Source organism: Astatotilapia calliptera, chromosome 5 (assembly GCF_964374335.1).
Source record: "Astatotilapia calliptera chromosome 5, fAstCal68.1, whole genome shotgun sequence".
NCBI lineage: Eukaryota > Metazoa > Chordata > Actinopteri > Cichliformes > Cichlidae > Astatotilapia > Astatotilapia calliptera.
In genome coordinates this window covers 27,756,478-27,782,335 of record NC_137426.1, presented here as the reverse complement: position 1 = coordinate 27,782,335, position 25,858 = coordinate 27,756,478, and the positions used below count along the sequence as shown (strand labels likewise).

Genomic DNA, 25,858 nt, shown 5'->3' with positions numbered 1-25,858 from the left:
ATCCTTCTCATTGGGTTGGGGTAAGGCTGTCTTCTGGGTAGAGCATCTCTCTGTGTTAGCGCCGTCTGGAATGCTGGGAGAGGACAAGTGTAAAGCACCTGAAGACAAAAAGACAAAGACAAAAGGATGAATTCACAGATCACTGATTTGTTCAATTTACTTTTCTTCTGTTATGTGTTTTTACCTTACCTCTGATCCCTTAGCCACAGGCTATACCTTATGTATAAACAAGAGACTACAGTCAGTTCACGACATCATTTTTGAACCTTTTCTACTCATTTGTGTTGACATTATGTACGGACTTACCTTTGTCCTGCATGGTGAGCTAGAGCTTGAGAAAAAATATGTAAGTCATTTAAACAGTTACCTGTGATATTAACAAAAATAGAAGTAACAACACCTAAAACACTACCTTACAGTAACACAGGCAATGTCACATATTAAGAAAAAAACAATACATTTCACATGTGTTAGTTAATATTCTTTAAAAGTCAGATATTTTTAGTTAGCTGTGTTACAAACATCACAAGACACAAAGGCTTAACTTAAACATTACAAAGTTAATTAAAAAGTAAAGGATATTTACAAGAAGCTGTCCTCAAAGCAAGAAAGTGTCTTACAAACACTGCAAGACGCAAAGGCCAACTTAAACGTTTAAAGTTTAAAAACAAGTTCTAACATTACCTAGTCAGAGTCACTGTCATCAAGTGAAAGGTTAAAAGGCCTTTCCCAGAAGCGTCTGACACCAAAAGAACCTGATGACGTAGAAGGGCCACAGAACGTGCCATCACTTACCTTGCACCTCTTTGCACTTACCTCTTCAGTGCAGATGTCTTCTCTGCTTCTCTTTGCTGAGGAGGTGAGAACTGAGGTTGAAGGAGAAGCTTCGTGAGAAGAGGGGGAGGATGAGAGAAGGATATACTCACCATACTCACCTTTACTGACACGCTGGGTATCAGTGTCCTGTTCTTCATCAGAAGAGATGGTGCTCGGGAGACTGTCATCCAGGATCCTGATGACTTCAGGAAGGCCTTCTTCTGCGGGACGTTCAACCACGTAGTCAAGACGACATGTGAGGAAACAAGTTTAAAATAACATTAGGAATGTAATAAACACCGAGTGCTAAAGGAACAGAGCTACATTTGTTAGTTTCAGCAGATGATGAGAGAAAAGCATTTTAGGCTACATTTATGTCAGACTGAATGACACAAGTTTGACTTTATTTGACCTTGAAGGAGAGGTCAGATGTAATGTGATATTTTAAATCTTTACACAGTACTTTTATATATTGACCACAGACTCCACACTTTTAAGAATCATAGCTTCTAAATTATAAAGATTTTTGTTCATTTTTGACCAATAATAAAGTTAACCTTGAAGTGGGTGTAAGCTAACTTTACATAACCCCACTCTACACCCCTACAAAGTTTGATCAGGATTAATTCAATTTTTTTCAGCTATGATGTTTACTAAAAAATAACAGGCAAGCAAAAGTTACTAAAAACATAACCTCCTTGGCAGAAGTAAAAATTGCAAACACACAAAGCTGTGCAGGTATGTCTCAAAACCATGGTCAAGCAAAAAGCAAACAAATAAAAAATCTACATTATTAGGAATGTGCACAAGGACTGTATCTGCCATAAGGACAGATACATGAGATATTTTTACCACATGCTATCCCTGTGTAATACAATATATCTGTCTGCTATATAATAAGATATATTATAAAGTATTACCATAACATAAGATAGGTCTTAATACCATTATTACTACTATACTATGATTACTGTTTTCATATTCTTTTTTATATTCTTTTATTTTTATTATTTTTTATCATCACGTTTTGTAGCAGGGAAAAAGTTATAGTTTATTTCAATAAAGCCTTTGATCCGGAGAAGAACAGGATGTTAGGAGAAGACCGGGATCTGGTGTGTTTACACCTGTGTGTTCTGACGTCATGACATCCTGAAGATGCTGTTAGCAAAGAGACTGATTTTGGGGCATTTTACAAATTTTTGTCCATTAAGGTATTTTTAACCATTTCATTAAAAAAAAAGTGTCAAATTTGAAGCCTTCAAATCAAAGTAACAACTTTTTTTCAAATTCATACAGTTAATAATTTATACACCTCTCCCAGAAAATTTAAAGCATACAAACAATTTACGGGGAAAAATCTTGGAATACACATATTTTGATAACATTAAAACGTGACATTCACACTGGAACTTATTAAATTATTACAGTCATTTAGTGACTCTTAAAATAACTGAAGAAATGTTAAAAGTACCTGCAGCGAAGTCCAGGGGACTGTCGAGGAGTTGGGGTCCACGACAAGCCATTTTCAGGCTTTGCTGTTGAGATGAAAAACAAGTACAAACAATCCAAAGATGAAGTACTTGTTGTGGCTTGCAAGTAAACTCCGCTTTCAGAAAAATATTTTCCAAAACTTGGCTTTCCACAGGCTGAGGTTGGAGCAATGGAGCTCACCGCAATGTAATTTACACTTAATTCATGATCATTTATACTTACTGCCTTTGTCAGCCTTTATGTAGCATGTATACTAACCACATAGGTATAGGTATACCAGGAAATAAACACAGATATTAGAAAGCAGCAAATCACTCAAGCAAACATCTGGTGACTAACATTAGCATATAGCTCATGCTAATATTACGTCTTCACATTTTTCTTTTCAAAGCTAACAATAACTTAGCGTTCTCGCTACTCACCATGCTTTTAAACAGTTATATGTTAGCAATGACAACATTTAACAAATGTTTTTAAAATGCTAGCCATGCTAATTAGCCTTAGCAATTGCTTGAGGTCTTGTTTCCAGCTCTAGTGGTCATAAGCGAGCCAGCCTTTGGCACGAAAATCAATCTTGTAAAGCTCACTATTAAACTGACAAAAAGCCTTAGAACCTAGAAACTATGATACTTACAACTTTGCTATGTTTGTGTCATAACATATAGCAAGACCCCATAACGATAACTGACCTTTGACCTCTTCTCAAGATTAATCTTAAGGTTAAAGAAATAATGCTATTTAGAGCTATTTTAACACTATGTTTTTTACTGCCATTGTTTGACAACATATAAGCATAAAGGAAATGGGGATTCTAAATATCAGGTTACTATGACTTTATTATAAACTTTACAGTAACAGGTTAGAAGTGTTAAGCAAGGATTAGTTTAGGAAAAATCACATTTGTGATTAAAACTTTTTACTTCATATTTATTACTAAATAATTCAATAAATTGCACTCAAGTACTGAATTCTCACAAAAAAATAGTAATTATACTGAAAATTATGTCAAGTATTAAAATGGTTTTCAACTGAGCATATAAACCATTGACTGTAGAAAAGATCTTTTTGACACACGCACCGGAGCGTCAGCTTCAAGCGGACCATCACTACCTCTCACATCTAAAGTGTGCTGTGCGGAGTGGTGTGTGGCGAGCCTGTCCACTGATAAAACACCGTTGTTTCCATTCAGGAAATAAAGTGGCAACAATCGATCAGAGACTCCTTGTCTTCTTAAAAACACAACACAACGCAGAGTTGAGGAGTCTGTTTGGGCCGAACTGTTGCAGCGGGACGAAGCAGAAACCAGTTACACTGCACCATACCACATTTGTCATATAAAGTTCCATTTTTTACAGTACATTGTTGAAATTATAAACTATATATATATTCTAGTTATCCACTTGCCAGTAATTTTTGAGTAAATGGATGTCAGTGATAAATCAGTGGTGATTCACCTGCAAATGTTTTTAACAAACTTTGTTTTTTGTAGAATTCATCAGCACCTGTGGAGAAATGTATTTGAATATCTTCTGGTTCCACTTTTCCTTACCAGAAAGCTGAGGATGGCTAATTCCTGACAAGGTCACACACCTCAGCGCTTATCATTGGTGTTACATCCTCCGTGCAGCAATTCCAGAGAAAACGAGAGAGCAACGACTACTCATTAAGACCAGCCAGAAATCTGTCGCTTTCTGGCAGCTGTGGAAACTTCCAATAAGAAAGTTTGCATTCTTAGAACAATGCTGGGTCATGTGTGATGTGTCATCATATGAGGATATTACATTTTGACTTAATTTTTCTCAATTAAGTGTTTTGATCGTTGATCCAGTATGGCAGCTTTGTGTTGTGCTGCAAGTTAAAACTCATTGTCCTCAAGAGCACAGCATTTAACAGCTCCCCTTAAAAAAGTCGATTGACTGGACACAATGATTTCCAGTGGGAGATATATTCATCACTCATCCGTGACACTGGAGAAGTCACCTGGATGAGTGATAAAATAATTTTCCATGGAAAATCCAGAGGAACTAAACTTTGTTGTTGTTTCTCTGGGCTCAATTTCAGCCTCAGGAGCATCTCTCAGAAGAAAACCGTTTTGCAAATAATAAGATAGAAAGATTGTTGAACCAGTTGGTATTCTCTGGAGTTTAAGACCAAACTTAAACAGTGAATTGCCATTAGACTGGAATTCATAAGATGAATAGAAATACTACTGAAGCTAAATGATTCATTCATGTGTATATATATATATATGATTTTTTTTTCTCCAATTCACCAGGTCTGTAAAGTTCAGTATGACTGTGGTACATGATACAAAAGAATAAATACAGAAGAATAAAAACTTTATGTGAATAACTTTACTCTTCTTAAATATAACTCAGAAAACAAGTAAAAGTACAAATGTGTACAAATTAAGAAACTTCCTCAGTAAGTTTACACTCTTTTGGAGTGAGTTTAATTGTGTGTTAAAGGAGAAAGAGATTAGGAGATTAAGTAGAGGATGAGGTCGTCTGTCCTGCATGACGTCCAGGTGCTGGTTTTCCAGTGTGTGCGTCTGATTAGAGCAGGGCGATATGACCAAAAATATTTATCACGATATACATTTGAAAATTTGCGATAACGATATAACTGACGATATAATTGACACTAGACAAAATACTTTACAACTCCACAACTTTATGTATTTTCACTTAAACAAGCAGCTGTTTTTTATGTGCATTAAAGTTATATAAAAATTTAACAGTGCAAATGTAAATTCCTTGCTGACAGTTTAACCAAAAGGCATTTCCAGTGGAAATTGGCCGACATATCCTCAGCATAACCATGTATAATATCCACAAAACTTAAAAAGAGGTTATACACACACAATACGGTAATATTGTGTTGAAGCACAGTACGTATCACTCCGCGAGGCTCCTGCCTACGATAGCCGTAATGCTCCGACAATCCATCAAGCGGTGCGGCTTCGTAGCTTAGCAAAGTTGTACTAAAACATTCGACAGATTTTCGAGCACCGTGTACCACATAAAATCGTTTCGAGGTCAGTAAACACAACCAGAATTCATACAAAAGGCACACGGGATTACAAGGGGCACTACTGTCGATTTTCAGAAAAATCAAATGATTGATTTTAAGTGTGCCGTATTTTCCAAACAACACGGTAATAATGACGGCCCGCTAGCATGCTCTACCAAAAATAGTGCTTTGTTTGTGTATCTGACGGACGAAAGCTAAACCAGTGCCACACCACTGAAGTTGCAGCATTTTTACAAACCAATTCTGGTTTATCCGTTTCATTTAACGATCCACTTTCGCTCTTCTCATTCTGCTTTTTCTGCCATGTGCGTATGCAAACATAGGCACTGCCCATGCGCATTTTACCATATTCTATCGCGGTATTTCATTTTCCTATCGTTGCCCAAAATTACACCGGTATTATCGTGAACGGTATGATATAGCCCAGCCCTACGTCTGATGGCCCAAAGCTGCCTCAGAGCTGTAACACCATCAACGGCTGCAGTATGGAACAGATGTGGGTGTGTCCTCATCTCCCAGAGGAGTCCAAATCGTCATCAAACAGCCCTACAGACACAAAAACGTGAAAATATAAACAACCAGACTATCAGCAGAGATTTAACTACTTTAAGACCTCTCATTTCTCATGATGCATAATGTATTTAGGGGTGGGCGATATAAACGATATACGATAGAAACGATGTAAATTTGGCCAACGATAAAGATTTTGACTAGGGGTGGGTTTTTATAATTGATTTATCGATTAAAATCGATTCTGGCTTGGATAACGTAAAATCGATTCATTAAAATCCTGAATCGATTTTTTAATATAAAATTTATTTTGCCCGAAATGCCAGAATCTCAGGTTAAACCTCACAAAATTTCAACAACCACCAAACAGCTAAGACAGTAAATGAGAGCAGGAACACGGATTCTGCACAAAGACTTAAACACACAGCGCGACCCGCGGATCAGAATCAGTGAGATGTCACCTTTCTCACCCGATGGCACGGACACGGTCGGGGCTGAAAGCCGACAGCTCGCTGATTCTGATCTGTCGGCGGGTCCGCGCTTTGTGTTCACGCCCTTTATGCGCTGATTCTAAAGCTGTTAGTTTGATGTCTCTCCAAACAATATTGACCGAACCAGCAGCAAAACAAGATCCAAACTACGCTTCACATAAACATCGTCATGTATTCACTCTTACTTTCACTGTTTTGCTTCGACCACGATGCACAGCTCTCTCTCTCTGTACTTCAAGAACAGTTTCCCGTCTAAAAATCTGTTTTCTGCATTATTCGCTTGCTTGTTACGCACAAGTCTACCGTTATTTACAGCGCTGTCGGCCGCTGTTTTTTCCTCCTTTTCCTTACTTCCGAAAAGAAAACCTAATTTCTGCTGTTCAATACTAAACAAATTGAAACTTTTTAAAATTATGCAAAATGCAAAATGCTTAGCCGTGTAACTTCAGAGGTAATGTTCATGTGTTGATTAATGGTTTTCTTTCATTTTTGATATACTGCAGAATATTTTTATAAAATCCAGGCCAGGAAAAATCACCTTCATGTTTTTCTGTGTTTTATCTTCAGCTACTTTGACACAAAGGCCTCTGCTGCGATGCTCACACCTTTGATAAAGTCTTGCGTGTGTCAGCTTAATTTTTATAGATACAAAAATATGTAAATGTACTGATCTGAATTATAATATTTCTGACTGTCAAAATTTCCCAGATTCAAATCGAATCGAATCGAATTGAATCGTGGATCGAATCGATTCAGGACCTTGTGAATCGGAATTGAATCGATTCTAGATCAGTGACGATACCCAGCCCTAATTTTGACTATACCGCTCTATCGTGATAGCGCATGTTGATGATGTCATCAAGCTGCGCCTGTTTTGGTCGAAAGCATCGCAGCGGGTACAACCATTATCATCTGCAAATTATGCCGGGATGACAGTCGTAGCAAAGAGATGAAGCACTTTTGAAATATGGGGAAAGCCAAAAACTGCGCTTCCTCCACTTCCGTAACATCCATCCATCCATCTTCATCCGCTTTATCCGAGGCCGGATCGCGGGGGCAGCAGCCTAAGCAAAGAGGCCCAGACCTCCCTCTCCCCAGCCACCTCCTCCAGCTTATCCAGGGGAACACCAAGGCGTTCCCAGGCCAGCCGAGAGATATAATCTCTCCAGCGTGTCCTGGGTCTGCCCCGGGGCCTCCTCCCGGTGGGACATGCCTGGAACACCTCACCCAGGAGGCTCCCAGGGGGCATCCTGGTCAGATGCCCGAACCACCTCAGCTGGTGGGCACTCCACCCTTTTCTGGCTGAGAACCATGGCCTCAGATTTGGAGGTGCTGATCCTCATTCCCGCTGCTTCACACTCGGCTGCGAACCGTTCCAGTGCGAGCTGGAGGCCCTCACCCGATGAAGCCAACAGAACCACATCATCCGCAAAAGTCAGAGATGAGATTCTGAGGCCACCAAGCCGAAAGCCCTCCGCCACTTGGCTGCGCCTAGAAATCCTGTCCATAAAAATTATGAACAGAACCGGAGACAAAGGGCAGCCCTGGCGGAGCCCATCACCCACCGGGAACGAGTCCGACTTATTGCCGGCAATGCGAACCAAGCTCTTGCAATGGTTGTATAGGGATCGAATGGCCCGTAGCAATGGGCCAGACACCCCATACTCCCGCAACACCTCCCACAGGACACCCCGAGGGACACGCTCGAATGCCTTCTCCAAGTCCACAAAACACATGTAGACTGGTTGGGCAAACTCCCATGCACCCTCAAGTATCCTCGAGAGGATAAAGAGCTGGTCCAGTGTTCCGCGACCAGGACGAAAACCGCATTGTTCCTCCTGTATCCGAGGTTCGACTAGCGGACGAACTCTCCTTTCCAGCACCCTGGCATAGACTTTCCCAGGGAGGCTGAGGAGTGTGATCCCCCTGTAGTTGGAACACACCCTCCGGTCCCCCTTCTTAAAGATGGGGACCACCACCCCGGTCTGCCAGTCCACGGGTACTGCCCCTGATCTCCACGCAACATTGCAGAGGCGTGTCAACCAGGACAGCCCTACATCGTTCAGAGCCTTCAGGAACTCGGGGCGGACCTCATCAACACCAGGGGCTCTGCCACCGAGGAGTTGTTTAACTGCCTCAGTGACCTCGCCCCCGGAAATTGGCGGGTCATTCCCCTCATCCCCAGACTCTGCTTCCTCCTCGGAAGACGTGTCAGTGGGATTAAGGAGGTCCTCGAAGTATTCCTTCCACCGCCTGACAATCAGCAGCGCTCCGCCAGCACTATACACAGTGCAGGTAGAGCACCGCTTTCCCCTCCTGAGACGCCTGACGGTTTGCCAGTATCTCTTCGAAGCAGTCCAAAAGTCTTTTTCCATGGCCTCTCCGAACTCCTCCCACACCCGAGTTTTTGCTTCAGCCACTGCCCGAACCGCATTCCGCTTGGCCTGTCGATACGTGTCGGCTGCATCCGGAGTCCCACAGGCTAACCAAGCCTGATAGGACTCCTCCTTCAGCCTGGTGGCTCCCTTCACCTCTGGTGTCCACCATTTGGTTCGGGGATTACCACCACGGCAGGCACCAACCACCTTGCGTCCGCAGCTCAATGCAGCAGCTTCGGCAATGGAGACGCTGAACATGGTCCATTCGGACTCAATGTCCCCAGTCTCCCTCGGAATGCTGTTGAAGCTCTGCCGGAGGTGTGCGTTGAAGATCTCGCGGACTGGGGCCTCTGCTAGACATTTCCAGCACACCCTCACTACGCGTTTAGGTGCACCAGGTCTGTCCAGCGTCCTCCCCCGCCACCTGATCCAACTCACCACCAGGTGGTGATCAGTTGACAGCTCAGCCCCTCTCTTTACCCGAGTGTCCAGAACATATGGTCGCAGGTCTGGTGATACGATTACAAAATCGATCATCGACCTATGGCCTAGAGCGTCCTGGTGCCACGTGCATTTATGGACACTCTTATGTTCGAACAAGGTGTTCGTTATGGCCAAACTGTGATTAGCACAGAAGTCCAATAACAAAGCACCGCTCGGTAGGGCTGAACGATTATGGAAAATAATCTAATTGCGATTTTTTGCCCCAATATTGCGATTGCGATGCGATATGCGATTATTTTTTAAGGTCTTTGTCTTCTGTATTATTAAACAAAGACAAGCAATACATCATATAGTATGGCCAATACTATATTACATTAATTTTAAACTGTTCTTTCCTGGAAGACAGACCTCTGTTATGATGACATGAGGTGATGCATGAATTGATGACTGACATTTTTATTTAACTTCTTCAATCACAACAGTATATTTGAACATACACAATAGTTTATTTTTAGCTTACAAACATCTGAGCATAAAGTGCTGACAAGGAACCCTGGTGTAAACATTAAAATGAAAGTCAGTGCAGGCGAGTTCCGGTGAATATGGTAGGCTAGAAGACGTGCTTTCACTGTGCTCCCGCTCCCACCTGTACTTATCACAGTGTAATGCGCACTACTGTCTATATTTTTACCTAAACTAGTGACTGAGAGCTTTGGGAATACTCAGCAGTCCTAAATACGCTTTTTGGAAGTTAAATAATGTCGAAGCAGACGAAGATACAATCTCGAAAGACCACGGCCGTCGTGATGAACAATGCTAGCCAAACTGACATGCTAGTAGCAATGGGCGACCAGCCCTCGCCCCCGGTGGACACCGCAACTCTCGTCCGCGAGGTGACCGATAGCATCAGTGAGGTAATTGACCAAAAACTGTCTGCACTGTCGGGGACACTGGAGAAAATTTCGTCCTCGCTGGAAAACGTCTCCAAACGCGTCACGGAGGCAGAGCAGAGAATCTCAGATATGGAAGATGGGGTGACTGACCTCGCGGGGAGGCTGGCTGAAGCGGAGGGGAGGATTAAGGTTATGGCAAAAGGTTTGGACGACTTAGAGAACCGCAGCAGACAATATTCGCATCATTAACCTGAAAGAAGGTGCGGAGGGTGAGAGCCCTACTCAGTTTTTTGAGGCTTGGCTGCCTGCCACACTCGGGCCGGGACACAGCTCTGCGGGTAAAGCCCGCATTAAAATTGACCGCGCACACCGGGGCCTCGGCCCGCGGGGTGCTCACCCCAGGCCGGTGATCATCAAGCTCCACAACTCCGGAGATAAACAGCGGATTATGGCTGCAGTGAAAGCGGCCCCCGAACTCCACCACGACGGGCAGCGGATCTTCATACATCAGGATTTCTCCTACGCGATCCGTGAGAAACGACGGGGATTTAATGCTTCTTGCCGTGCCTTAATCGACAAGGGCATCCGCTTTAGGATGCGCTATCCAGCGACGCTTGTGCTGACTTACAATGGCAATGAGCACAAGTTTGAATCGCCTAAAGATGCACAAAGTTTCATCAATGCGCTGGATTAATAGATGCTTGCCCCGTACAAACTGTGGCACTGCCGGACTTAACTGGGACCGTGTCATTGGACGCCTGAGTCCGCAGCGTTTAACGCAGTTTGAGGAGGCAGAGACGGTTTAACGGGGAAAATAGCCTAATTGTTTACTCAGTCTCTAATTTTGATTCACAACTGACAGTAACCCGATTCCATTCAGGTTTGGGGAGCGGGGGCGGGGTTTTGCTTTGTTTTTGTTTTTTTCTCTTTTTCTTGTCTTCTCTCTCCTTCTCTCCCGTGGAGTGAAACTTCTTTTGGCTGCACTGGGCTTGTGACACCACCCGGTGGGTGGCATTTTCATTTTTATTGTTTCTTGTTTGTCTGTTTTTAGTCCGTGATACCTTGACGTTTATCTTAACTCTGTTATTGTATGCAATTTGTTGTGTGGGTGAAGGTTCCTTTGCCATCTTTTTGTGATGGTTTTGTTCATGTCAGCACGGCCGGTTCAGGCCATGGGTTAAGTCTTTCACATGTCTTTTATTATGATGGCTCTTTCTGTTTGCCTTGGGTTGACGATTCTTGTCCAATGACAGATTACTTTTGCAATGAGTAACACTAAAATTATTACTCTTAATGTCAAGGGAATTAACCACGTCATTAAGAGGCGCAAGATAATTTCCTTACTCAAAAAAGATAGAGTGCAGATTGCATTACTGCAAGAGACTCACCTCACAGATTCCGAACACCTAAAACTCAAACGTGATTGGGTGGGACAAATTTATTATTCCTCCTTTAACTCTAAAAGTAGAGGCGTCGCAATATTGGTCCATAAAAATCTACCATTCACGCTACATACTATTGTAAGGGATACGGACGGACGATTTATTTTGATTACTGGGCTTCTATATGGGGAATTAATTCTATTGGGAAGTGTTTATGCACCAAATACTTTTGATAGATCGTTCTATTCAAATTTTCTGGCAAAAGCCTCCCCTGTGTGTCCGAACCACGTAATAATTGGTGGGGATTTTAACTGTGGCTTGAATCCTGAAACTGATTATAATCCACCAAAATCTCAACCATCTTCAAAAATGGCAAAGGCTACAACGGACCTCTGTTCAGATCTTGGTCTCTTTGATGCTTGGAGAGTTTGTAATCCACATGTGAAGGACTTCACATTTTTCTCACGCCCCCATTTTTCCTTTTCCAGAATTCACTACATGTTTGTTTCTGGATCTGTCCTTGACAGAACCCGGGGCTGTTTGATCCACACATGTGCGCTTTCGGACCACTCATCAGTTTCAATGGAGCTATCACCACCTTATTATGACCCTTCGTCTAGACATTGGCGGCTAAACCCAGCTCTCCTTAGTGACCCTAAATTTGTAAAGTATTTAGAAGATCAGTGGGAACTCTATCTTTCTACAAATGACTTACCGGGGGTTAGTGCTTCTACTCTATGGGAGGCGGGTAAGGCATTTCTCAGGGGCTCCGTTATCTCTTTTACCTCGGCAAAAAAGAAGAGCAACTTAGCCAAACAATTAGTGCTTGAACGCGATATCACTGACTTGGAGAGGGAGTTTAAGAAATCCTCGTCCATTTCTGTGCTTCGGAAGTTGGATGCAGCTAGATCGGCCCTGGACCAACTGTTAACTCAGAAAGCGGAAACTGCAATATTCTATGCGAAGCATAGATTATTTGAATCAGGCAACAAACCTGGACGCTTGCTCGCCCGACTTGCCCAAGGGAAACGGGGCTCTTATGCAATACCCTCTCTAAAAGATAAGGCAGGTGTCTTACAGTTTGAGGCTAAACTTATCAGCAAAATAATGAAAGAGTTCTATCAAGACTTATATTCCCCTGAGTGTCAAAATACTGTAGACGCCAGGAAACTGTTTCTTGACACTGTTAACCTCCCTATACTGTCAGAGGAAAGTCGATTGGATCTATGCAGCCCTATCAGGGTGCAGGAGGTCTTGGATGCAATTAAATCCTTACAGAGTGGGAAGGCTCCGGGCCCTGATGGGTTTGGGCCAGAGTTTTATAAAAAAATGGCCAAACATGTGGCGGGTCCTTTGTTGGGAATGTATACAGAATCTCTTGAGAGGGGCGTGCTTCCACCCACCCTAAACCTTGCCCATATATCCCTGATCTTAAAGAAGGATAAACCCGCGGATCTGTGTACATCCTACAGACCTATAAGTCTACTTAGTGTGGATTGTAAGATTCTGTCCAAAATTTTATCCAGACGTTTGGAGGAGGTTCTGCCGGTTCTGATAAAGCCTGACCAGACGGGATTCGTCAAGAATAGGTACTCCCGCTCCAATGTCCACCGACTCATAAATGTTGCGCAGTTCTCTCAGAACACCAATTATAGGGCTCTTGCGATCTCTTTGGATGCTGAGAAAGCATTTGATCGGGTGGAGTGGGAGTATCTATTTGATGTTTTGGACAGGTTTGGTTTGGGATCTGAATTTGTCAAGTGGGTCAAACTGCTGTATGGGGCCCCAGCTGCAAGGGTCTTGGTTAATGGCTCGGTCTCGGATGTCTTCCCACTGGGTAGGGGAACGCGGCAAGGATGCCCCCTCTCTCCCCTGTTGTTTGCACTTGCTTTGGAGCCACTGGCAGAGGCTATAAGAACTGATCCTGAGATCTGTGGGGTGACCTTGTCGAATACTGAATACAGGATTTCCCTTTATGCAGATGACGTGTTGCTCTTTCTCACTAAGCCAGAAACTTCTATTCCTGCACTGACACATATCATCAACCAATTTGGCCTCTTCTCAGGGTATAAGATAAATTATGATAAATCTGAAGCTTTGCCACTGGGTGACGGGGGGAGGTGGGACGCTCCTCCTAATTTCCCTTTCAGGTGGTCGACCACAGGTTTCACATATTTAGGTATCAGGGTGTCCGCAGACACAGCGGAGTTGTACAAGTTGAACTTCAAGCCGATTGTGGCCTCAATCAAGAATGACCTCAATAGGTGGTTTGACCTCCCCCTGTCTTGGACGGGTAGAATAAGTTTAATCAAGATGACTGTGCTACCCAGAATATTATACCCCATTCAAATGTTGCCTCTCAGGATCAACAGAAAAACATTCATAGAGATTGAGGGATGTCTTTCTAAATTCATATGGCGTGGGAAGAAATCTAGACTAAAGATACAGATTTTACAACTGCCCACGGATGAGGGGGGTCAGGCACTGCCTAACTTTTTATATTACTACTGGGCTTGCCATGCACAAATAATCTCAGGGTGGTTACATTCCTTCCTTCACCGGGGCGAACCATCGGTAGATGCCTGGTGCTGTGACCCTCTCTCACCTCTTAGTCTCTTATCCACTGACCTGGCGGACCTCCCTCTTGGTGTCAGAACTAATTCCGTCTTGATGCCCACTTTAAAGGTTTGGCGTAATATTACTGCCCACGTCGGAAGAAGAGGTTTCTCTAGTGCACTGCAGCCTCTAACTAGGAATAAAGCTTTCCCCCCGGGTATTGGCATTAATATATTTGATGATTGGTATTCTAAAGGTATAAGATTTATTTGTGATCTGTTCGAAAGGGGTAGTTTTATGGCCTTTAATCAAGTTCAAGTTAAGTATAATTTACCACAGAAACACTTCTTTGGATTCCTGCAAGTAAGGCATTATGTGAACTCCCTTAAATTTCCAGCCAATCAACCAGTTTTGAACCCTGTTGAAAGCTTTCTTCTCAAAGTTAACGAGGAAATGACTACAAAAAAGAAATTTATTTCTCTTTGTTATGGGAAATTGTTGTCTTTGAACTTTATAACCACTGATAAGGCCAGGGTTCGGTGGGAAACCGACCTCGAAGCTCAGGTTGGTGCGGAAGCATGGTCCAAAACTTTCAGATCTGCCATGAAATTGTTTCCCTGTAACAGACTAAAGGAAAGCCAGTACAGAATCTTACATAGACTACAGCGTACGCCGGAGTTCCTAAATAAAATTCACCCTCAGATTTCTGCTCTTTGTGTGAAGTGCAATACGGCTGTAGGGACCTATTACCACTGCATATGGCAATGTCCTTTAATTACTAGATTTTGGAAGAATATTGCTATAGAGCTTTGCTCTATTTTCCACCGAACGATCCCACTGAACCCTATGCTGTTCGTTCTGGGTCTATCTATAGAAGGGCTCTCTCTGTCTTCTGTACAGATGCTTTTGTTAAGTAAACTTTTACATTTGGCGAGGCGATGTGTACTGTTTCAATGGATTCAGAGACGGCCCCCTACTGTTACACAGTGGTACAGAGAACTGCTCAGGGTGCTGCCGATGGAGCGCCTCAGTGCCATCATAAAGGGCAATTGTAATGCATTCTGTAGCATATGGCAGCCTCTGCTTGATCACCTACCTCATGACCTTACTGTGCTATTACATAAAGGGGACTCGCAGTTTGTTTTTAAACACACTGATTAATGTCTGTGTTTTTCCCCCCTTTTTTTTTTTCTTTTTTTTTCTATTGTTTCCCTTTACTTCGAATGTGAAACGCTTTACATATTTTGTCCCAGGCGTGTGTACTGGTAACTCATATACCTGCATTTGCTTTGTTTTTTTTTGTTTTTTTGTGCTTGGCTGTGCTGACTTGTTGCTGTTCGTGTTGTTCTGACAAAATCAATAAATCATCGTTTCAAAAAAAAAAAAAAAAAAAAAAGAAAGTCAGTGCAATGTGCAGATTGCAGAAATATACATAAAAAAAAATCGGTGGCTTTACCACACTCAGTTTTTCGACATCTGTGAACTACTAGACAGTCATTAAATTAAAAAATAATATTAAATAAATAAAACTAATAAATAAAAAATGCACACATCTTACTGATCTCTGCAGTCAGTAACATTACACATTTTTATATATTTTATTTATTGTTTACTCTATTTAATTTGTAAAATATGTGTACACACACACACACACACACACGTGTAGAAAAATATTTAGTATACACATCCAGAAATGCATATACTATTATATATTGTACATATATTTATTAGTTTCAGATGTAGCCATTCTTGTATTTTGCTTGTTTACATTATTGTATTTTGCACAACTCTGTTGCTTGTGAAGCTCGCACACAAGAATTTCACTCACATGTGCTGTACCAATGTACCTGCACATGTGATGTGACAATAAAAGTGATTTGATTTGATTTGACATAAAGTGCAAACATAATAGCAATTGTATAAACAATGAGTATGGCTCAGCTAGCCATAATCATCCTAGCTCACAGGTTTTTTGCTAGGAAGACCAGCATATCTACTTTTGCTGGCTTTAAGGATGAGCGAGTGCAGGTCACTATATTCCCTCCAGTGCTGAACAGACGCTCTGAGGGGGCACTTGTGGCTGGCACACACAGATATTTGCGGGCCATCTTGCACAGTCGTGGAAAGTGAATGTTGTGCACCTTCCACCAGGCTAAGGGATCATCCTCTCCGTCAATGACAGGGGTCAACAGGTAACTATTCAACTCTGTCTTCACGACATCTTCAAGTGGCAGAGGCAAAGCTGAAGAGGCCGCACTGGTCCTCAGACGGTCGGGTAGGCCGGAAGTAAACGGCCATGAAATTGGACGGTCTAGCCTTCTGATTAGCGTCACTGCTGTCTCGGTGGAGCTTAATAAACTCGGCCGTCTGCTTCTTGCTATCTAAAATATAACCAGACACTGGTGTAAATTCTCGACTGTCTCATACTTCTGTTTAATAAGTTTTCTGTTTGACGTTTAGTCAGCTGTGTGAAAACCAAGGAGGAACCCACCCGGGGGATTAATAAAGTTTTATTTTATCTAATCTAATAACTTTAATCTCAGCCAAACCGATTTAATCACGAACAAACAAAACACTGAAAAAAGCCCAACAATAACATTTTTAGGTTGTCTAAGTGACTTATATATTACGTTTAACCCGAGCAGCGAAAGTCCGCGGTGATCTGAAAATGATGTGCCGGGAGTTGTGCCGTTCTCGGCCGCATCAGTAACCCTCGAGCTCCCGGCTAGCTATCGAGCTGGTGGGTAGCAGACGCCTCCTAAAACGTCGAAGCACTTTTGCAAATATGCGATATCTTGATAAACCGAGCAGATATTTGATGTTTACACAACTACTTTCTCGCCTGAAAATATGTTAAAAGTTTATTTTGTGACCCAGAAAGATTAGTATGAGTAATTTTAAAACTTAGTAGCGGCCGCCATTGTTGGAAACTGGAGTTTGGCTGGACCGTGCTGTGAATTCTGGAATATGGTAGGCCACGAAGGACACACCCGACCCATCCTTCAAATTCGGGGAAAAGGAGGACGCATTTGTCGGCTACATTCGGAGGAGTCTACGAATTTGGACAGCCTTCGGCGCGTCGCTGTGACGTAATCGGTCTACAAATGCGGCCTCAGGAGGATGCAGCCCATGAATTTGGACATGTCCACAGTATAATCGCAGCCTTTGCGGTTAGAAAATTGCACTTGATCATGTCGCGATATTATCGCAAATGTGATATATCGTTCAGCCCTACCGCTCGGGTTCAGATCAGGGAGGCCGTTCCTCCCAATCACGCCCCTCCAGGTCTCGCTGTCGTTACCCATGTGAGCATTGAAGTCTCCCAGCAGGACAACAGAGTCTCCAGGTGGAGCACCTTCCAGCACCCCCCCCCAGGGACTCTAAGAAGGCTGGGTACTCCGAACTGCCACTCGGCGTATAAGCGCAGATGACAGTCAGGACCCATTCCCCGACCCTAAGGCGCAGGGAACAAACCCTCTCATCCACCGAGAAAAACCCCAACGTACCGGCAGCAAGACTGAGGGGATATTAGAATACCCACCCCAGCCCGCCGCCTCTCCCCAGGGGCAACTCCAGACTGAGACAGAGTCCAGCCCCTCTCCAGGAGACTGGTTCCAGAGCCCAAGCCATGCGTAGAGGTGAGCCCGACTATATCTAGCCGGTACCTCTCAACCTCACGCACTTACTCAGGCTCCTTCCCCACCAGAGAGGTGACATTCCATGTCCCTATTGCCAGTCTTGGCAGCCGGGGGTCAGTCTGCCAGGGCCTCCACTCCTGGCCGCCACCCGGCACACAATGCACCCGGGCCCCATGGAGTAAGGCCCGGCCACCAGACACTCGCTCTCGGGAACCCTCCCTGGGCCTGGCTCCAGGGCGGGGCCCCGGTAACCCTATCCTGGGCAGGGTAAACTGTTCCCTCGATGTTCTTTTCATAAGGGTCTTCTGAATCGCTCTTTGTCTGGTCCCTCACCCAGGACCAATTTGCCATGGGAGACCCTACCAGGGGGCAAAAGCCCCCAGACAACATAGCCCCTGGGATCCCTGGGACACACAAACCCCTCCACCACGATAAGGTAGCGATTCATTAATGTTGAATTCTTTCGCAGCTGTTCTATTCCCATGTTGTTGCAGTATATTAATAACTAACCTTGTATTGTGGATGAATAATCTCAGTTGTTCTCCTGACTGAAGTTTGGCCCGTGTATAGCATCCTGCTATGCGATTGCATTTGTCCCTAACCACCAGAATCCCTCACGTTAACTTTTATCGAGTGGAAAAAAAGTTGGCGTTCATCCTCCAGCTTCACTGTGCTAATGTTATGCTAACATAGCTGTGTCGCTAGCAATCACGTAGCACAACATTATATACCAGGTAGTCCAACTTCAGTAACCCTGCAAACGCCACTGCTGTTTAGTTTCCTGTCTTCATTTATGTTGGAAGTGACAGCAGAGCTGTAAGTTTTACTTAGTTTCAAAAATCTCTCAGTCAGAACATGGTATGTCTTGTTTAGGTGGAAACTAGCGAGCTAACTTCCTGTTAACTTCTAACTCCGTTAAATTTAATAACTTCTGTTTTCATGGATGCATGGATGTTAAACTTGATTGTTACACCTGCTAAAGCAGCAACACTGATGATTTTATTAAAGATTAAAGAATTTAGATCGTTTTTAACTCTCAGTGTTCGTTTGACTTTGGGACCTGAAAGGGATGGAGTTTTGGACCCAGATTACTCCGCGAAGCTTCTCACTACGGCAGCCGTAATGCTCTGACAATCAATCAAAACATTTTTAGCAGATTTCTGCTCGCCAAAATCAGTTCGAGGTCAGTAAGCACAACCAGAATTCATACATAAGGCACACTCGATTTTTGAGAAAATTAAAGGATTTTAAGTGTGCCTTATAGTGTGGAAACTACGTTATACAGAAAAAAGAATATATCGCGATATTTATCGTTACGCACATGCTTCAAATTATATCAAGATATGGATTTTAGGCCATATCGCCCAGCCCTAATTGTATTAATAATTAAATTTCATTATCTGTGTCTTTGCCACACAGGTGTAGATACTGTAGGTTCAGTGAATGCTTAAATTGCATTGATTAGAATATACTGGACATTCAAAGCTAAGATTCAGCGCACTGTGTTAGAGGCTGGGATTTGATGAATTCATCATATTGTAATGACCTGGCTGGGGTTGTTAGCCAGGTGCATTCTGGGTATTGTGTTGTCTCTGTGTTTCTATCGTTCTGCTAGTTCATATGTGTTGATTTGCATGTTGTGTTAGTGTTATGTTAATGTAAGCCACAGTGAAGTTGATGTGTGTTCTGTGGAGGGGGGTGAATTGGCATAGTTGGCTGACACCGCGACTCTATGTGGTGGGAGCGTGATAGGGGTTCGGTGTCAGCAGTGTTACGTGGTGTGAAAAATACGGCAAATAAATGACTGGTGTGAACCACTACTGCCTCCTGCTGGATCATTTGGGGATTATCAGTCTGCTGCTGAGACGCTCGGGGTCGTGCGGTGTATGAGGCACGAGTGCTCTCCACTCGCTGTGAAGTGTAGCGATAGCCGCTAGCGCCCCGCTAGCCGTTTTAGCTAGTGAGCAGTTTAGCCAGTTTAGCTCCACTAACCCACGGTCGTTACAATTGGTGTCAGAAGTGGGATTCATGAGTGTCTAGCAGACACTATGGAGCCGACCATAGGCGAATTAGAGCGCGTAATCCGAGACAACAGCTCGCTTCTGGAAAGCATGGCTGCCGAGACCCAGCGGAGAAGACCCGAGCTGGGGCGGCCAGAGGGCCACAGCGCGCCCCGGAACAGCCACCCCCTGCTCTCCCTGCGACGGGAGGGGATTCCTGGGGCCGCACCACAGCTTCCTGGCAGGACGGCTGCTAAGCTACAGCACTACACTGGGGCGACGCAGCTGGAGCCGTATCTGGCCCAAGTCACGCTGGCTGCCACTCACAACGGGTGGGGTCAAGAAGAGACTGCCACCCACCTGGCGCTTGCACTGGAGGGCCCAGCGCTCCAGGTTCTGCTGGACCTGCCCCCAGAGGAGCAGCGCGACCTCCGGGCCTTGACCACGGCGCTCGGCAGACGGTTTGGACAGAGACCACCAGCCGAACAGAGCAGGGAGGAGCTGGCTTGCCGACGCCGACGCGAGGGAGAGAGCCTGGGGTCCTTTGCTGCGGACGTCCGCCTCTATGCCCGACGGGGCTACCCGACATTCCCAGGAGCGGCACGAGAGGAGCTGGGTCTCCACGCCTTCCTGAGGGGCCTCACACCGGAGAGGCTGCGACAGCATGTCCGGCTGTCATCCCCCCGAGACCTGGAGGAGGCACTGAGGGAGGCTGAGCGGGCTGAGGAGGTGCTGCGGGGCGAGCCAGGGACCCGACGATCGGTCAGGATGGTCGAGCGAGAGATGAACGCGTCCCAGTCGGATGAGGAGGAGGAGGCCAGACGAGCCCAATCAGAGGCAGTTCCACGTCGGAGGCGCCGGACGGACTGCTGTTATCGGTGCGGGGAACCTGGTCACCTTGCCCGGAACTGTCCCGCACCTAGTCCTCGGAGCCGAGTGACATCACCGACGGGAAACGGCCACGGGGTGGGACAGTGAGGGAACCCCCACCCCAATCGTTAAACCCTCTCCATGACACTCATCCCGTGGTGGGCCGCTGTGGGTCCACCCGTGGACTGTACCTGGACTGTATAGTTGATGGACGGTCTTGCCGGGCCCTGGTAGACACGGGGTCCACCATCTGCTTGCTGCGAAGGGGGGTGCTCCCGGAGACGGGTGGCTCATTGCCAAAAGACTGGACCCCTACTCACACAGCGTTGTACACTGTCACAGGAGAAAAGACCGTGATGCCGGGGAAAAAGACTCTGCAGGTGGTGGTGGGAACGAACAGTGTGAACCATGAGTTCTGGCTTGCCGACATAACAGACGAGTGCATTGTTGGACTGGACTTGCTGGCCCACTGGGGGGCACGGGTCGATGTACCGGGAGTTGCCATCCACCTTGGTGCTGAGACCGTGCAGCTTCAAGTGGGCCGCGGTAGCCAGGGACAGACCCCCACCCCACCAGCACCCCCAAAGCCCTTACGCCCCGCAGCTCCATGCCACAGCCAGGGGCCGAGGGCGGCAAGGGTGCGGAAGAGGACCCAGGGGGTGGACGTAAGCAGGGCCAACATCCCGCAGCCAGAGTCGCCGCCTAGCTCGGCAGTCTCCCCGTCACCTGAGACTGTCGCGGCAGTAGAGGAGCTTGGGCGGCGAAGTGGGGTGCACCTCAGTGCGACACAGCAGCAGCAGTTGCAGAGCCTCTTGGCAGAGTTTATGGACACTTTCGCCGCCAGGGAAGAGGACTGCACAAGGACGGGCCTGGTGCAACACACTATAGACACTGGAGCAGCTGCTCCAATCCGGCTGCGGCCCCACCGCCTGCCCCTCGCCAAACGCCAAGCTGCCGAGGGACTGATAAAAGAGATGGCAGCTAATGGCGTCATTGAACCCTCGGATAGTCCATGGGCCGCACCTATGGTTATGGTGCGGAAGAAAACAGGGGGGTGGCGCCCTTGTGTGGACTACAGGCGTCTGAACGCGGTCACCCGCAAGGACTCTTACCCGTTACCTCGCATCGATGACGCACTGGATTACATCGCTGGGTCCAGTTGGTTCAGCTCGCTAGACCTCCGCAGTGGGTACTGGCAGGTGGAGCTCGCTGCCGAGGCGCGGCCCAAGACTGCATTCACCATAGGGCAAGGACTGTGGCAGTTTAAGGTGATGCCTTTTGGACTATGCAATGCACCAGCCACGTTCGAAAGGTTAATGGAAAGGGTCCTCAAAGACATTCCCCGTGCCCGCTGCGTGGTCTATTTGGATGACTTGCTGACTCATGCTAAGGACTTTGAACAGGCCGTGGCCAACCTACGAGAGGTTCTGACTGCCATCCGCGGGGCCGGACTAAAGCTGAACCCGGCCAAGTGCAACCTTCTTGCTCGCCAGGTGAAGTTCCTGGGACATGTGGTGAGCGAACAGGGGGTGGCTACTGACCCCGAGAAGGTGGTTGCTGTGGGGGACTGGCCTACCCCATCGAACGTCGCCGAGCTACGAAGCTTCCTGGGGCTGGCCTCCTATTACAGGAGGTTTGTAAAAGACTTTGCCACCGTCGCTAGCCCCTTGCATCAGTTGACAAACAAGGGTCAGCGGTTTGGTTGGACGGAGGGCTGTGCAACGGCTTTCGAGCAGCTGAAAACTGCCCTTGTGAGTGCCCTGGTCTTGGCGTATCCTGACCCCAGCCAGCCTTTCATTTTGGACACCGACGCCAGCAACGTGGGGGTCGGAGCGGTGCTCTCCCAGAGGGGAGAGGCTGAGGAGCGAGTGGTGGCATACTACAGCTGCAGCCTCAGCCGGGCCGAGAGGAATTACTGTGTTACCCGGCGTGAGCTGTTGGCTGTGGTCCTGGCGGTTCGTCACTTCCGACCTTACCTCCTGGGCACTAAGTTCCTGCTCAGGACAGACCACGCCAGCCTAACCTGGATGCTGAACTTTCGCCAGCCAGAGGGTCAGGTGGCCCGGTGGCTGGAAATACTACAAGAGTACGACTTTGAGGCCCAGCACCGACCAGGGCGGCAACACGCCAACGCTGACGCCCTGTCCAGGCGCCCCTGTTCTGCGGATGAGTGCCGGTACTGCAGGCGCATGGAGGAGCTGGACCGGGGTCCGACATCGGCAGCAGCAGAACCTGAGGGTGTGGGTGAAGGGCAGGAACCTTTCACCGCGGCGGAGCTACAGCAGCACCAGGTGAGCGATCCAGCGCTGGAGATGGTGAGGGACTGGATGGAGGCAGGGACACGGCCAGACTGGTCCGCCGTGTCTTCCCAAGGGCCCGAGACAAAGTCGCTGTACTCCCAGTGGAACAGCCTGGAGCTCCATGGCGGTGTAATCTACCGGCGGTGGCGAGCGCCAGACGGGGGAGGCGACATACTCCAGCTCCTGGTTCCCCGGGCCTTGCGGCCTGAGGTCCTCCGCTGGGTCCATGGGGCTGCAGGTACTGGCCATTTTGGGAATGGCAAGACGTTGCGACGGCTGAGACGGCGGTTCTACTGGCCGGGGTGTCGTCAGGACGTGGAGATCCACGTCCACTGCTGTGACGACTGCACGGCGCAGAAAGGTCCCAGCCAGCGCTCCCATGCCCCATTGCAGCAATACCTAGTTGGGGCGCCAATGGAGCGGATTGGAGTGGATATCCTGGGTCCATTCCCTGTGACTGATGCCGGCAACCGGTATGTCCTGGTCGCGATGGATTATTTCTCAAAGTGGCCAGAGGCGTACGCGGTGCCGGACCAGAGTGCGGTGACGACGGCGCGGACTCTGGTGGATGAGATGTTCACGCGGTTTGGTGTACCGGAGGAGCTCCATAGCGACCAAGGGAGGAACTTTGAGAGCCAGGTGCTGGGAGAAGTGTGTCGGAGGCTGGGGGTGAGAAAAACGAGGACCACCCCCCTTCATCCTCAGAGCGATGGTCTGGTTGAGCGGTTCAACCGCACGTTGGCCACCCAGCTGGCCATCCTGACCAGCCAACATCAGAGGGACTGGGACCAACACCTGCCCCTTGTTTTGTGGGCATATCGAACAGCAGTGCAGGAGTCAAGTCAGTGTACTCCTGCGGCGTTGATGTTCGGAAGGGAGCTCCGGACCCCGGTGGACTTGGTGTTCGGAGCGCCCCCTGAGCCGGAGATTGCTGGTGGACCAGAGATGGACTACTTCCGGCGGCTCAGGGAGCGGTTGCACACGGTGCATCAACTGGCAAGACGGACATTGGAGGGAGCCGGGGCCCGCCAGAAACGGGCGTATGATACCCGTGCGCACGGTCCTATGCTGGGGGCCGGAGATCGGGTCTGGGTGTTCTGCCCCCAGAGGAAGCGGGGGCTGACCCCCAAGCTCATGAGCCACTGGCAAGGCCCGGGCGAAATCCTGGAGCAGCTGTCGGAGGTGGTCTTCAGAGTCCGGATGCCGGGGCGGGGAAGGCGGGTGGTGCTACACAAGGACCGGCTGGCGCCATACCATCCGCTTGCCCCCAACCCGCAGGCTGGTGTGCAGCCTGGGGACTCCTCGCCCCCTACGCCCGGCCCGGAGGGGGTCGCCATGGATTCCCAGTCGAGGCCGAAGCGTACTCGACGCCGGCCCGGACATTTGCTGGACTACATTGTGGACAGTTAAGGTTGTGGGGACACTAAACCTTTTTGGGAGGGGGCTGTGTAATGACCTGGCTGGGGTTGTTAGCCAGGTGCATTCTGGGTATTGTGTTGTCTCTGTGTTTCTATCGTTCTGCTAGTTCATATGTGTTGATTTGCATGTTGTGTTAGTGTTATGTTAATGTAAGCCACAGTGAAGTTGATGTGTGTTCTGTGGAGGGGGGTGAATTGGCATAGTTGGCTGACACCGCGACTCTATGTGGTGGGAGCGTGATAGGGGTTCGGTGTCAGCAGTGTTACGTGGTGTGAAAAATACAGCAAATAAATGACTGGTGTGAACCACTACTGCCTCCTGCTGGATCATTTGGGGATTATCAGTCTGCTGCTGAGACGCTCGGGGTCGTGCGGTGTATGAGGCACGAGTGCTCTCCACTCGCTGTGAAGTGTAGCGATAGCCGCTAGCGCCCCGCTAGCCGTTTTAGCTAGTGAGCAGTTTAGCCAGTTTAGCTCCACTAACCCACGGTCGTTACAATATATACAACCTTTGATCATTGTTTATGTCCAGTTGAGAATGAATCTGTGGACTCAAATATTAAATGAACTGAAATCAGTAGTGTGGTCTCCAGTCTTAATATAAGGAATGAGAGAACTGACAGCTGTTATTTTAATCAGCCTGTCTCAGTTGTTTTAACTCTAAGTACCATAGAGTAATGTGGTAACATCTGGACTGACGAGTTTACTGTCAGCATTTTAATCTCTAGTTTAAAGGCTGTAGGCTGCAGCCATTGCTCTAACACTGTATAAATGTAACAGGGCTCAGTGCTGGTTCTAATAGTCTTAGCTGCTTCCAGCTTTATTTGTGAAGAGCACAGCAGTTCACAAAACACGTAGCTAGCTCGTACAGCTGCGACCTTAAAATAACGGGGCCACAAAAGGTGATGCTAGCGTTAGCCATGTTAGCACGTTACCTTCAACAGGTGGTCAGACTGCGAAAACAGGCACTCAGTCAGAGGTTGGGCTCTCCGTTGCGCTGCAGGGTCCCTTCATTCTTCACATATCCGTGTCGAGCCGAGTGTACATCCTGAGGCTGAACGGCCTTTGTACAAGCACACATGCTTCTTAGCAGGGCGAAGCTATGAGCTAGAAAAATCCAGGCAGGCAGCATGTATCTGTCCAACCAATCAGAGAGCTCCTTACATCCCATGGTGTGGCTAATTTGAATAGCCGCAAGGAAGTTGTCCATTGGACTACTTGCACTAACACTTCCGCGTTCTATGTAGTCCTGAGTGAGGCACCACACAGACTAAGTGTAGGCAGGAAGCTGTGTAAAGTTGTTAATCCCCGTTCAGTGGGGTTCAGTTCATTTAACCATTAGTTAAGTTCATTCCTAAAGGCCCATCAACATGAATGTTTTCCTTGTCTCCCTGCTTTATCACTCCTAATTTGACTAGTCAGATAGTTAAATCAACGTGTGTTTGGGTGATCAGAAACATTTGACAACAAGTTAATACTGCAAATATACACAATCTAAGTTATTACAGTTATCAAGGATGGTTAAGTTGTTTTAATAGGGAGAGAAGGAAACACTAAGCATTCAGGAGGGTGCATAACCATAACACTGAACTATGTTCCTGTTCGGCTCTTCCATGAAGATGTTACATTTTTAATTTT

At 46.7% G+C, this 25,858-nt stretch overlaps 1 long non-coding RNA gene across 1 annotated transcript; it reads right to left on the bottom strand.

Moving 5' to 3' along the window:
• Positions 1-4,960: 4,960 nt before the first annotated feature.
• Positions 4,961-25,836, bottom strand: LOC113022800 (uncharacterized). The gene is made up of 2 exons (XR_013909307.1): positions 25,156-25,836; positions 4,961-5,886 (listed from the first exon to the last, which is right to left on the bottom strand). It is a non-coding gene; the product is annotated as an uncharacterized LOC113022800 (long non-coding RNA).
• Between the last annotated feature and the right edge of the window lie 22 nt (positions 25,837-25,858).